Source organism: Leptonychotes weddellii, chromosome 2, assembly GCF_054177405.1.
Source record: "Leptonychotes weddellii isolate Sample4059 chromosome 2, ASM5417740v2, whole genome shotgun sequence".
Classification (NCBI taxonomy): domain Eukaryota; kingdom Metazoa; phylum Chordata; class Mammalia; order Carnivora; family Phocidae; genus Leptonychotes; species Leptonychotes weddellii.
The window spans coordinates 6,461,595-6,476,201 of NC_138370.1; the positions used below are offsets into that span (position 1 = coordinate 6,461,595).

At 41.5% G+C, this 14,607-nt stretch overlaps 1 protein-coding gene across 4 annotated transcripts in view; it reads left to right on the forward strand.

Annotated features, from left to right (window-relative positions):
• The window catches only part of LOC115936763 (uncharacterized), a 364,196-nt gene that overhangs the window by 149,140 nt on the left and 200,449 nt on the right, over positions 1–14,607 (forward strand). The window contains exon 5 of one of the 4 annotated variants that reach the window (XR_014140967.1): positions 4,794–5,876. The exons of the other annotated variants lie outside the window; for them this stretch is intronic. The gene's annotated coding sequence lies outside the window, so the exon portion shown is untranslated. Of the gene's footprint in view, positions 1–4,793; positions 5,877–14,607 lie in introns of those variants that run through there. 4 annotated transcript variants of the gene reach the window in all.

Sequence of the window (14,607 nt, forward strand, 5' to 3'; positions counted from 1 at the left end):
ACTCTGAAAAACAAACTGAGGGTTCTAGAGGGGAGGGGGGTGGGAGGATGGGTTGGCCTGGTGGTGGGTATTGAGGAGGGCACGTTCTGCATGGAGCACTGGGTGTTATGCACAAACAATGAATCATGGAACACTTCATCTAGAACTAATGATGTAATGTATGGGGATTAACATAAGAATAAAAAAAAATTAAAAAAAAAAAAAGCTTATATGTAGAATTAAAATGTAAGTTCTCATATTCTGATATAAGTCCCCAAAGAGAGAGAAATGAAATTTCAGAAGAAGGAATAGACACAAAAAAATGGAGATACATTTTTTTTAGGAATAGAAGGAAAAAAAATAATTCTGATTAGAAGGGCCCATAAAGTGTCCAAGGGGAGAAGTGAGGGGGGGACAATGCCAAAATCAAACACTTATTTAAATTATAGTAAAATGTGGGCGCCAGGGTGGCTTGGTCAGTTAAGCGGCTGCCTTGGGCTCAGGTCATGATCCCAGGGTCCTGGGATCAAGGCGGGCATTGGGCTTCCTGCTCTGCGGGGAGCCTGCTTCTCCCTCTCCCTCTGTCTGCCACTCTGCCTACTTGTGCTCTCTCTCTATCTCTGTTAAATAAATAAATAAATAAATAAATAAATAAATAAATAAATAAATAAAATCTTTTAATAAATAAATAAATAAATTATAGTAAAATGTAAGGGTATATATACTAGATTAGAACCTAAAAGCATACACAGATTCTATTATTTATGTAGACTAAATACTAGTTTAATAAATGTTTTTCAACAACTGCATGCAAGATCACTGAATTAGTACTCTCAAAGTATTATAGAAAAATAATTTAGAACCTAGTATTTCATATTCAGCCAAGCTACCCATCATTTCTCATAAAATTATTTATTTATTTTAAAGAATTATTTATTGGGGTGCCTGGGTGGCTCAGTCCTTAAACGTCTGCCTTCGGCTCAAGTCATGATCCCAGGGTCCTGGGATCGAGCCCCGCATGGGCTCCCTGCTCTGCGGGAAAACTACTTCTCCCGCTCCCGCTCCCCCTGCTCGTGTTCCCTCTCTCACTGTGTCTTTTTATTTATTTGAGGGGGGGGAGTGGGGGAGGAATAGATGGAGTAGGAGAGAGAGAATTTCAAGCGGACTCCCTAGTCAGCGCAGAGCCCGATGCGGGGCTCTCTCTCACGACCCTGAGATAATGACCTGAGCCGAAATCAAGAGTTGGACACTTAACTGAGCCAACCAGACACCCCGCTCATTAAATAATTTAATGAAAACAATTTCTAGGCATTCAAGGCGTAAGAAGTTTTGCCACACAAAGACTAACACTGAAAATAGTTTGGATAAAGTCACTTAAATAGGGAGAAAGAGATCCAGGAGATGTTTAAAGATTTAAGATGGTAGACGCAGAGGCTGCTTTTAGGCAAACAGGCTCGAGCGAAGGAAAGTAGAAAGGGCCGAAGCCACCACCTGGCTGAATGTAGGCAAGGCCATCAGGCCACCCACCTCGGAATATCCACAGACCCTAACTAATCAAGGACTACTTACAACCAGGCACAGTTACCCAAAACGGGAGAATTCCGCAGGTGGCCTTACCTCCTCCCCTTCCCCCTTGAGAAACAGCCCCCACTGCCTCCCCGCAGACCGCCTCCCCTCTGCGGTCCTGCCCACCACTCCCTTGCTGTGCGTTCAGTAAATTTCTTTGCTCTGCCTCAGGTGAATCCTTTCAAAGCCTGCACCACCGAAATGTGGCCCCACATTTGGGGGCACCCCACATTTGGGGGCATCCCGCAGGAGGAGCCCGTGCTGGTCGGGGACTGGGTCTAACTAGCACTCCCTGGGGAGCTGGCGCTCTCCAGCCGCGGTGACTCCTCGGGGCGGATCCGAAGCCCCAAGGGGGAGCCAGCTGGACGGCCCTTGCCCGAAAGGGTGAGGGATTTCCCCTTTTCCCTTCAGAGGGACCCTTCCCTCCCTGTCTTTCTCTTCTCGGGCTTCGGCGGGCTAACCCTGGGACTCCTCAGACAACCGAGGGTCTCCGGCCAGGGCGGCTCCGGGGGCGGTCTGAAGGTCTGGGGTGAGCAGGTCAGACAGTCTGCGCCTTTCAGGGCGAAGGACCCCTTTCCTCTGCTCTCTCGTTCTCTCCTGAGGCCTGCTCCCATGTCCTGGACAACTGGCAGCTCGCTCAGGGCAAGTCCGTGCTCGTTGGGGACTCGGTTGCGGCCCTTCCCAGCGCCGGCTGGCTCTCAGCCGCCTGCTTCTCCGGCCTCCGCCCCTTGTCTTGTCGTCTGTTCCGGGGCATCCGGCCGCCGTCTTGATCTGCGGGCAAAGCGGGCCCTGCGCGCGTGAGCGGGGAGTCCTCCACTCCTTCTTCCCAGCGGTCTGGCCCAACGGTGCCAGCTGTCCCCGTTGCCACGGGACGCCCCCAGAGGAAGTGCCGTGCCATTTGCGGGGACCCTCTTGGTGGGACGCCCCAACGTCCCACCCCAAAAGAGTCAGTCGCCCCGTATTTGCTGCAACTCCTCCCCGAGTGCGTCGTCATGAGAAGAGTCCCTCGCCTCCTTTTAGGTCCGGTCCTTTTCCAGGTCAGCGGTGGCCCTGACTGAAATTGCGAGCACAAGTCAGAGCTCTAGTCCCTTTGGCGGAACACCGCTTTGGGAATCAGCAGCGGTCTTTCCCAATAGGGTACCCCCCCTTCCTTAGGCCTCCCACTTGGGCTGTGTTCTTAAAAGCTGGGACAGAGTTGACCCCCAAAGCCTGATGTTTCCTGGCCTCAGTTCACACCCCCGGATGGAGAGGTACAGCCCCCCCACAGAACTCGCTCGTGTAAGACTGTTTTCCAGCCTGACCTCCTTGGCTAGAAGTCCTCGCAGGGTCAGAAGTCCCATCCGTGTCTTGCTAGGTTTCATGGCCCCCTATCAGGTCCCTGACCCAAGAGTCTCTTGCAGAGCGTCTTTGGCGGATAACCAGCCACTGGCGGACATACTGGCAGCTGACTCTCACTCTTCCTCCTCCTAACAGATGTGCAGGCTTCTCCCTCATTCATTTCATGGGTTAATGTCTATGATCATTAGAGCCACCTATGGTTAGTCTGTCTCTGGACGGGGATTTTAAGGAACATTCCCAAGCAGCTGTTAAACACCCTTTGTTTCCGGGTAAGTCCTGTCTTCTCCACAGGACACGGACTGCCTATTCCCTCTTGTTGGTGAAAAAACCATGGCGTCTGCTCCGCCAAGCATTAGAACCCAGAGTCCTTTTTCTCTGCCTTCCCTTCCTCCTGTCTCTGTACCACGTTGGGTGTTGCCTGCTTATACCACCCACTTCAGATTTCCCCAATGGTGCCCCAGGTAAAAACTGACAGTGCAGAACAAATTGATTGACTTTTAGGTGGACCCATGTGGAGCATACTTTGGTATTTAAAGTAACTGAAACTTTTATTCTACCAAGGATTACTGAAGGTCAAATAAGCTCCTGTTACCCCTGTTGCAATTTGTCAGCAAAAGATGACTTAAAATGATGGTTAATTTTGTCTGTCTCAAAGTTTTCATGGGTAATTGTTAAGATAGCTTTCAAAGTCTTTGGTAACCTGAAACTTTATAAAGTTTTGCTTGGATGATAAATTGGATTGAATTCATTGGACATATGAGTCTTTACCAAACGAGATAAAATACTAAAAGCATTGATTTGCTGAACGTAGGTTTGCGCTTTTGGCTTATTTCAAAGAAACTAAGGATATTTGGGTCTGTTCTGCTTAATTGACTCATAAATTTGCCCTCTAAAGAGTTCTAGTGTAACAGTTCACCATTGGTTACTACTTAGTTTTCACTGGAGATTAAGGTTTCTAAGAGTTAAATATTGCTAAATGTAATTAAGACTGATGGAAATAAGGGAAGCAACTCTATGTGTAAGAAAGATCTAAGGAATGGGAATACATTTTTGTTGTGGGTAAAAAGTAATTTTGTCCTAAAATGACACTGGTTGTTTGGAGAGAAATGACTTGGGATAAGTCTGAATGTGGAGGAAAGCTGTAGAAGTTTTGTGAAGGGAAATCTTTGGAAAGGAATTTTATGTGTGGTCAGGACACACTAATATTGAAATGAATGGATTTTATTTTATTTTATTTTATTAAGATTTTATTTATTTATCTGACAGAAAGAAAAAGCAGGGGGAGTGGCTAAAAGGACTTTTAGGATAAATACAGGTATTTGATATCTTTAAGATCAGAAAACTGAAATGGGTAAGAATTTCCAGAATTAAAAAGCTGCATTCAAACTGAATAAGAATTAGTAAAACAGGACTAAAAGAACTAAAAAAGATGATTGTAGTTTTTGTAACTTTGTTTGAAACATTACTGGTTCTCTAATGTTTGCTCTTCCAAATTAAAGAAACTTTCTCTTAAGATATCTGTGACTTACAAAAATGTGATAAAGTATTCATTTGTGAACAAATTCAAGCATTTAACTTTTCTCTCTAACCTGAACCCTCTGAAATTCAAAAGGTCTCAGTGAGTATTCTTTCTTCCAAGACAATCATAATCATTTGCATAAGTTCAATAAGAATCTGTTCTTATAATAAGACACCATTGGAAACATTGGTCATTTTACCAAAGCTTTGACTGGAATGTTGTATTTGAGAGAGACATGCATAGACTCAGATATGACCAAACAGCTTTAAGGAACAAAGGTTGACTATGAAACGTGGAGCCAAAAAGCCCCTTGGAAATGTTGGCCTGATACCTTGCTTACAGAGTTCTCAGCAGCCTTATCAGGTGAGTAGAGAATGTCATTTCCTGGCAGGTGCAGGAACCTCAAGGTGTTTGGGGACCTCAAGAAGAGGAATTCATTCAGATCTACAGGTATTGCAGGCATGTCTGATGGTAAGTACTTGGCTTCTGGGCGTAAGGAGGCTACTGAAAGTTCAATCAAGATTCCTTGTGAAAAATTCCAGCAAAGCAGATTTTGAAAGATCTGTATGGCTAATTGCTGTTCTTGCTGAGCTTATGCAAGTAATTAGGCCAAGTTTGTTAAAAATTGGATTTGTTTTGCAAACGAAGTAGTCTTGATTTGGCTATCTCTGGAAATAAGGGTGATTTTAGAAAGAAAAATTGTGTTTCAGTAACCCACCTTTGTGGATGTTAAATTCTAGTTCTGTTTGTCTTTGAATGTTGTTTGCCTAAGATAGACAACTTGAGGTAAACTGCAGAGAAATTGCCACATTAGCTCATGTATAGAACATCTTCATGCTTGTTGTTCTGTAGGGATAATAACAGGACCCCATGGACATAGGATTATTTGAACAGCTAGAAAATGGGATTTATTCCCCAACAACTATGTAACTCAACTATCATCGTGATCAATTCTGTGTGGGCTATAATGACAAAATCGTTCACTAAAAGCCAGGGTATACCCCAGTCCATGGAGTTAACTGTGGATTTGTGGAAATAATGGATGGCCCCACTTGCCCTATGATTTGAATTAGGTGATGCACTTGGGAATGCCCTTAAAAAGTTCCAGGCACAGGTTCTTGTTTACAAGAAGACACCAAGGCATAAGTGTACTAAAAAGTTGAATGTAAAAAAGACACACTAGGAAAACATTAACCAAAAGAAAGCATTATAATGTGTTAAAGCCAGCTTAAAATAAACAGCAAAACTTGAAGAGTGGAGGGACTTATTACCTAATGATACATTCTATTAACTAAAAGGATGTAACGATAAAAATATGAAGCAAAGTTGATAGAACTACAGCAGGAAATTCCTAAGAGATTGTAATTAAAACATTTTCCTTAACAGTTATTGACAGGTAGGCAAAGAACAGAATAGCTAAAAAATACAATTAACAAGGGTGAACCTCTGGATATATAGAGTTCTGCTTCTAATAATTTTTTAAATATATGTTTTCCCTCCTCTAAGTCAGAAAATTTACAAAAATTGATGAGTACTAGGCCACAAAAAGTCTCAAATTTCAACGCGTACGTTATATAGGATGTGATTTTGAGTCCGAAGTTAATCATGAACAGAAAAATAGCTTTGCTTTTTAGCTCTCAGAACTCGAGAAAAATACAATGCAGTAGTAACCATCAGAGTCAAATGCCTTCTTTTTGTTTGCTCCATTTGTTTGTTGCTGTTTATTATCACATTTTTTCATAAATGAGAATTTTCATCTATCCTTCTATTTGTATATTGTTTACTTTGTCACTTTACTACCCACTAACCCTTCCAAAGTCTCCCCCTTAAGTCTCAAATTGCTTTTCATTTTAAATGGTAGGATAAACACTTTGGAGTTTATATAATCATTAAAATGGTCCCATCTAGGCTTTGTGTTTAAAACCTCTGAGTTTGGCTTTTCTGTGTTTTTAACATGAAAACAAAGCCAAAGGAAAAAAATCAAAACAAAGTAAAAACTTGAGTGAAAGCAAGTACTTAAGAAAGTGAAGTAGCACTGTAAATAGAACATCAGTTTGTATTTATAATTGAAAGCAATAATGGGGGAATTAGAAAGTTTACAAAAATACAGATTTAAAATCAATACACAATTTTAAGCTTAGATTCTGCAAACGGTGACCAAAAAAAAAGATTGTGTGAGTGTGATATATGATTTCCATGATAAATGCTAGCATGCATTCTATGATTTAGTCAACAAAGTAGGTTTCTTTCATTTTATGAAAACGAGTTTTTAGATGGAACTGCAGAGGAGTGATTAGCACTGCTTTGCCTCACTGGAATTACTCAAATACTCTTCTTATCCTCTGTTCCCAACAGTTTTTACTTTACTTATTCATTGCCAGCTGGAAGGTAAATGGGTCTATAGAAACTACTCTTAGAAGCAAATGAGAATTCATTGAGGGACCCTGAGCTTTTCTGGCTGGTAATTTGCTTGATTAGTTGCATATAGCATATGTGTTCATGTTATTCTTAGATTTCTCTTGTGCATACTTTCAGATCATGTGTCCTTTTTTTCCATATGTTTCTTATCCTTATCCTTTCTTCTGCTTGGAAGGAAGAGGTTGCCTATGACAACTGAAGTTATATTTTTAGTTCATTTGTATTATTTGCTTGAACATTCTTTTTTTCTTCCAGAATGAGGTGGAATCGAACCAAAATATATTCCTGCATCAGCCAAATGTCATCCTCACTTCTGTCCATTAAAAATTGTGGTTCACTTTTTAAGAATCAGTGCCAGAGGCCAGAAAAAATTTTAGCTCAAATAATCTACTTTGTTTCAATCCCAAATCTCAAGATCATTACTTTTCAGGATATATATTAAAAACACTTGGTGTGCACATGCATGCACACACACACACACCACACCCCATAGGCCCTAAGCTGTGGGCACATACGTGTTACAAGAAAAAATACAAAACATTTAAGTAGTTATATGTTATACATTAAAAGTTATATATTTACAAGAAAAAATTTCAAACTATGCCTTATTTTTGAAATTAAGATTGTCTCAGAAAATACAGGGTATACATGTTCACAAACAACTCTTGTTATAATTTAAACCTGCTTTAGCGTTTCTGTTTTTCTTAGCTCAGTTTTTCATGAGACTAGATACCCACTTGAAATTTAGGGGATATGGTTTCAAATTCATTTTAGTTTGTCCATGTTTAATTATATTAATAATATCCTCCATCAAAATAAAATCCTACAGAGTGAATATGGAACTTTCAGAAAACATATAATCCAGTGTTTCATTTGGTAACATATGTAGACCTTTGTGCTAGTTGTTAAGCCATTTTTTCTGTTTCAACTCCTGCCTTCTGCACTCTACTTTGTGATGCTGTGGTTGGCGCTCTGCAGACTGCATTTCCCTTGTGCCAGTAGGGGGTGGTAGAGAGACAGTGGTAGGCTGGAAAAGGGGGGAACTGTACATTCCTGTTTGCCTTTTGTCCTGTCAGGGTCACCCAGCAATTCCTCTCTTCCCTGCCAGTGGCAAATTGACCATTGGTCCAACACTTTGAGAATCCTCCTCAACAGGCTCCCTAAGGCACATCAGCACCAGCCCTCCTCTTAGGTCTCTATCCCAGCTCCACGGGCCTCTTCTCTAAGCTTCTGAGGCACCAACACCAGCCCAGTGGGGTGACCACCTCAGAGATCTAAGTCTCAGCTCCTGCAGATTACTAAGCTTTCAATTTCTTCTCTCTTTTCTCCAGACCTAGCAATAGCTGCAGGTAATTCCTTCCTGAAGGTATTATCTCTGTGCTACCCTACTGTTCCCTTTATTGCCATTTCTCTTCTTCAATATCCCCTTAATAATTCTTTATATTAAATTATCCCTAGCAAAATGAATAGTATACTTTCTGTTTCTTTATCCAGCACTGACATAATGCATTTAGTTCTCATACAGGATCAGTACCTGCACCATTTATTGAGGCGTAGATATTTTAACACCTACATAGAAAACATACATGAAATCTATATAACACCTACATATGACATCTAAGTGTCAGCAATCATTTTATGTATCTTAAGGGAATGAGTTTTTTGACAGAGGCTCTGAGACACATAATTTGGAAATTATTTATAGTGTATCTTTTAAGAGTATTAGTTAAAATTGAAAAGGGTATTGTTCTAATCAACTCATCAGTTGAATCTATTAGATATGTGTGTCATCAGAAATAAAAGTCACATTAAAATATACAGTGGAAAAACCTACAAATTATTCTGTTATATTTTGGTCATAAACACTGAGAAAGATTAGTGATTTATATAACATACTAATTCTTTTTTCTCCTTTCAGCAACCAAAGCATATAAACAAATATTAAGTTACAGTGATACAAAAATAACACTGAAATTAGGATGACTCTACCATCGAACTTAATTTTTGCAATCTTTTTCAAGAGCAGGCTACACAATAAGAAAAAAATCAATTAAAGTTAAAATTACATCATTTTCAGGGACACATTAACCCTTGGAAGTTTTAACCACACAGTATGTATAAAATTGAAGAAATACATTTGACTTAGTCCAATGTATGTTTAATTTGCAAGGCATGGACCCACCCCTCACCATGAACATGTTCTTTGTGTTTAGCCACCCCAAATCATGTAGTGTTGGTAATTCATCAACTATCTAGTCTCTGACCATTGCCACCAACTTCAGGCTCTGTAAATTAGAAACTCAACACTGTGAATAGAAACTCAACATACTTTACATAATCACTTCAGCCAGTGTACGTTATACAAGATAGCATGAAGCGAGGCAGTAGAAAAAGCAACACGGAACCAGGGACAAAATGGGGATGTGTGGAAGGAGCTGGAGGTTGCCTTATCCTTACTAACAGAACCTACGACGACCATGTTCCCAGTTGTAGGACTGTCAATTTCCCAGACACACCTGAAGCTGGTTTTAACAGTGTAACGAAGTTCAGTTAATGAAGTGTGATCAGAAGTGTTGTTGGTACTTTCAGGAGGTTTAACTGAAAGGCAGTAGCTGGAAGTTATACCTCTGGGTAGGATAGATTAGATAGCAATGGAACAGCAATTTTGCTGAAAATAACTATAGAATCTGGATAAAAGACAGAAGGAAAACGTTTAATGGCAGTCAAGAGACAACAAGAACTGGAGAAGGGGAGCTGAAGAAAAATTGTCAGGAGTCCAGCGGCGTGGGGAGAGAAGAAGGTGAGCTGTCAGGTATTGAATAGCTGATTATAGCAACAGGCCAAAAATGAGAGTTAAACCTTAGTTACTTACTGAGATGGTACAAGCAAGAGGCTAAAACCAGTGGAAAGCTGACTCCTTGATTCCATTTTCCTCCATGGGATGGTGCACCATTTGAAGGTCAGGTGGATCAGTGCAGGGGTGGGGGTTATCCCACAGTTGAAGGAGTCCTGAACAAAAGGCTCCCACAGTTTATGGACCATGAGGGTTGGGGTGAAATGAGAGGGAAGCACTAGGCGCAGGGAAGTACTGGGTACCGAGTCATAGCGGGGAAAAGTGTCTTGATGTCCCACTCCTCCCCCCATAAGGAGAGTGTGGCAGAGATACCTGAAGAGGATCTTGGCCCAAGGCTTAAGATAAAGAGATCCAAAAATGAAGGCACTAGGTTAGGTATTTAAATATGTGAGGAGACAGCCGGCCAGAGGGGCCTACGTCCTTGACAGCAATTCCCTTCAGAGACTTTGAATGCACGGGCTGTGCCCCAAATTTGGTGTGATGGGGGTAGCTTTCCTCTTTGAGGTCTGTCAGGGAAAGCCTTTGCAATTGCCTATGGTCAGGCCTGAAAAAGCACATGGAGGGTTCTAACTGGGAGCCAGACTCTTCAGAGGTGAAATAATTTCTGCATCGGCTTTTACTCTGGGGTCAGTTGATGAGGCAAGTGCAGTGGGCTCAGAATCCAAGCTCTGAGCCATAGAGGATGCTGCTGGAGGATAGAGGAACCAACAGAGTTATGGTAGAATTTGGCAGCCCCATGCACATGGTTCATTTTCCCCTGAAAATATTTGCCAAATTCTGGGCTATATGGGACAGGAGATTTAAAAGCTTAGTGAAAAGCATGACAGAGCCATCAACAGATTTGAAAGACAATGATTAGAGTTTAGGACCTGAAACTGGAAGGGGGTCACAGAGGGTGCCCCGAGCTCTTGGTTGAGTCCAGGTTATACTAGAAGTATGATAAGCATTAATGGGGCTACAGTGCAGGCATGACTCACAACCGTTCCTATTAAGCCTCCATTGTTTTAGCATAGCAAGAGAAAGGTAAATAGTATCTGGAGGAATGAATCCTTGCCTTAAGCTAGCCTCTGCAATTTTTTACTACAGAATGGTTTTTAATAAAAATTGGTAGACTGCAAGACCAATGTCAAGACCAAAACAATAAAAAATAAATAAATAGAAACAAGTTCACAGATAATTGAGAAACCATTACCACCTGACAAGGACCTCAGAATAATTATGATTAGTATATTAAAATACTAGATACAGATGAAAAGATGGAGATTTTGGCAGAGAATTGCCATCTCTGAAGGGAAAGAAACAGACTCGTAGAAGTGAAGATAAATTATCAAAATGTTGTTTTGTTTTAAATAGTTTTTGAAGAACGAAGGTAGGGGGAGACAGGATTACTGAAATTGACTCATTAGTACAAAATTTAAAAGTGAAGTACAGAGAGAAAAAAAGAACATTAAAAATAGTACAGTTGTAGGAGATTTGTGAGACATGAAAAGGTCTAATACACATGTAACTGGAGTCCCTAAAGGAGAGAAGGAAAAAAAGGCAGAAGCAATATTTTTTTTTTAAGATTTTATTTATTTATTTGACAGAGAGAGAGCGAGAGAGGGAACACAAGCAGGGGGAGCGGGAGAGGGAGAAGCAGGCTTCCCGCTGAGCAGAGAGCCTGGTGCGGGGCTTGATCCCAGGACCCTGGGATCATGACCTGAGCTGAAGGCAGACGCTTAACGACTGAGCCACCCAGGCACCCCCAGAAGCAATATTTTAAGAGAATTCTGCAAAACATCGAACAGCAGATTAAGGAAGTTCTGCAACACAGGCAAGATAAATACAAGAATACCCCAAATCCTAATAATAATAAAAAAGAAATTACAGAAGAGCAAAGATGGTAAAAAAGGTTAGGCAATCTGAAGAAACCTTACCGTCAAAGGAACAACAAGACACAGAGCTGGCTTCTCAAGAGGAACAATAGAAATCATAAGATAACAGAATTATATAAAGTACAAAAAGATAACTACCAATCCAGAACCCATTAATCAGCAAAAGGTCCTTCAAAAACAAAGTGAAATACATGTTTTCAGAAGATATACTGAGATCATTAAAAGAAACACTGAATAGTGTTCAGGTGGAAGAAAATGTTTCCTTGCAGGGAAAATAGTAATGCGGTAAAAATGAAATACATTTTGGGGTGCCTGGGTGGCTCAGTTGGTTAAGCGTCTGCCTTGGCTCAGGTCATGATCCCGGGGTCCTAGGATAGAGCCCTCTGTCAGGCTTCCTGCCCAGCCAGGAGCCTGCTTCTCCCTCTCCCTCTGCAGCTCCCCCTGCTCGTGCTCTCTCTCTCTCTCTCATAAATACAAAAAATCTTAAAAAAGAAAAAAGAAAATACATCTTAAAAATATACGGGAGAACATAAATGAATATTGACTGTAAACAAAATAATAGTGGTGCTATCTTGTTGATTTAAGTAACAATTCAGTGTTAAAATGCTTGACACCTTTCTGAGCTACTCAGGGAGGGTCCATATAGCGTTGTTGTGCGTTGCTGTTGTAACTTAAAGGGAAACTTTCATAATGTCTGGAGCCCTTGATGTCCTGCAAGTGAAGCAGGAGGATGTCCTCAAATTCCTTACAGCAGGAACCTACTTAGGTGGCACCAACCTTGACATTCCGACGGAACAGTACATCTACAAAAGGAAAAGTGATGGCGTCTACATCGTAAATCTGAAAAGAACCTGCAAGCCTCTGCCGACGGCTGGTGCTGTTGTTGCCCTTGAAAACCTGGCCGATGTCAGTGTCTTATCATCCAGGAATCCTGGCCAGCGAGCTGTGCTGAAGTTGCTGATGCTACTGGAAGCATTCCTATTGCTGGCCGCCTCAGTCCTGAAACCTTCACTAACCAGATCCAGGCCGTCTTCTGGGAGCCAGGTCTTCTAGTGGTTACCGATCCCAGGGCTGACCACCAGCCTCTCACAGAGGTGCATTATGTTAACCTCTGCCTACCATCACTGTGGAGACTCTCCTCTGCACTGTGTGGACATTGCCATCCTTTGCAACAACAAGGGAGCTCACTCTGGGTCTGACGTGGTAGATGCTGGCCCGGGGTGTTCTCTGCATGCATGGCACCATTTCCCATGAACACCCGTGGGAAGTCATGCCTGATCTCTACTTCTACAGAGATCCTGAAGAGATTGAAAAGGAAGAACAAGGCTGTTGCTGCAAAGGCTGTGACCAATGAGGAATTTCAGGGTGAATGGACAGCTCTAGCTCCTGAATTCACTGCTATTCAACCTGAAGTCACAGACTGGTCTGAAGGCATGTGGGTGCCCTCTGTGTCTATTCAGCAGTTCTCTACTGAAGTGCTGGGGTCTGCAGCTCCCACTGCTCAGGCCACTGAATGGGTAGGAACAACCACTGAGTGGTCTTAAACTGCTCTTCCACAAAGGCAAACAAAATGGAAATAAAGGCTGATGGAAAATAAACACTTTCTAAAAAAGTAACAATAAAATAAAGTGCATGACAATGATTTTACAAAAGTTGAGAGGGGGTCAATTGAATTAAAGTGTTCTAAGGTTCATGCGTAATTAGGAAAAGTGGTAAAAGCCACGATATTTTTTTTAGATTGTAATATGTCAAAATTGCATGTAATTATGGTTATTACTAAAAGAGTAGTAAAAGTAAGTTTAACAATTTAATGGAACAAAATGGAATAATGATAGAATACTTTATCTTGAAAGAGGCAAGAAAAGGGAACATAAAATGGATTGATTAATTAAAAACAGTGGTAGAGTAGATATGAATCAAATATGTCAGAGTCAGTAGTTATATTAAAAATCAATTAAATTCTCCAATTAAAAGACTAAGTTGCCAAGGAAATCAAAGCCATGTGTTGTATGCTGGGTCACTGAGTGAAGGACCACATTTTTACAGCTTTGTTGATTACAGGGAGCCAAGTCACAGTCCTGTCTGTTTCCATGGGGGTTGAAAGAGACACCCAAATTCATTGGAGAAAATTTGGGCAAGATTCACAGTAGGGAAAGGAAGCAATGAGACCTTGTGGGTGAGGACTTTTGGGCTATTGAGTGTACTGTTGTTGCTTCTACATCTGCAGTCGATGTGCTGTATGGTGTGCTTCTCCGTTCTACACGTGTCAGCGGGGATTCTTTCAATGAGAGTGTTGCACGTACATAAGTGTTAGTGAGACATTGCCTTGTCATTTACCACCAGTGGGAGTATCAGAGCACAATGACGGTGGCTGTAGTCTTATTTTAAAGTCTTACATACACTGATGCTGTCCTGCTGCTTGGCAAATCAGAAACCTCAGTCACAATAGCTCTGACTTTGGAGATATCACACCTTTGCTTACAGGTATGGTTGACAAACTCCAAAAAAGCTCACAAGCTTGCTCTATGAATAAAGTTTCTTGGGACTATGTGGGTGGATTTGCAACACTCAATCCCTCTGGGAGTCAGGGAAATGCTGTTTTTGTTTTGTTTTTTCAGCCTTCCGCCACCAAAAGGAAAGCCTTAAAACTTATCAGACTCCGAGTATGGGTACAGTTTGTGTCCCGCTGGGGCACTCCATGTGGTCATTTATGTTGGGTAACGGGAAAATTATCAGCCTGTTAACAGGTTCCAAACCAACAGGCTTGGAAGCTATCCAGCTAGTTGAAGTTCTGTACCTTCGGGACATCACAATTTTAATGATCCCTTTGAGCTATAAATCTTCATGATTAATGATTTTGCTGACTGTAACCTCTGGCAAAGAGGAGCAACTCCTTTGAGTTTAGAACTTGCGACCTCCCTGACACAGTTGTCAGGTACACTCCTCTGGAAAAGCAGCTATTAGTTTTTTACTTGGCTCTTGGCAAAAGTGAGTATCTGATCTAAGGAGGCTCTGTTACTCTTTTTCTGACATTTTGGGGTGGGACTTTGGGGTTTAAA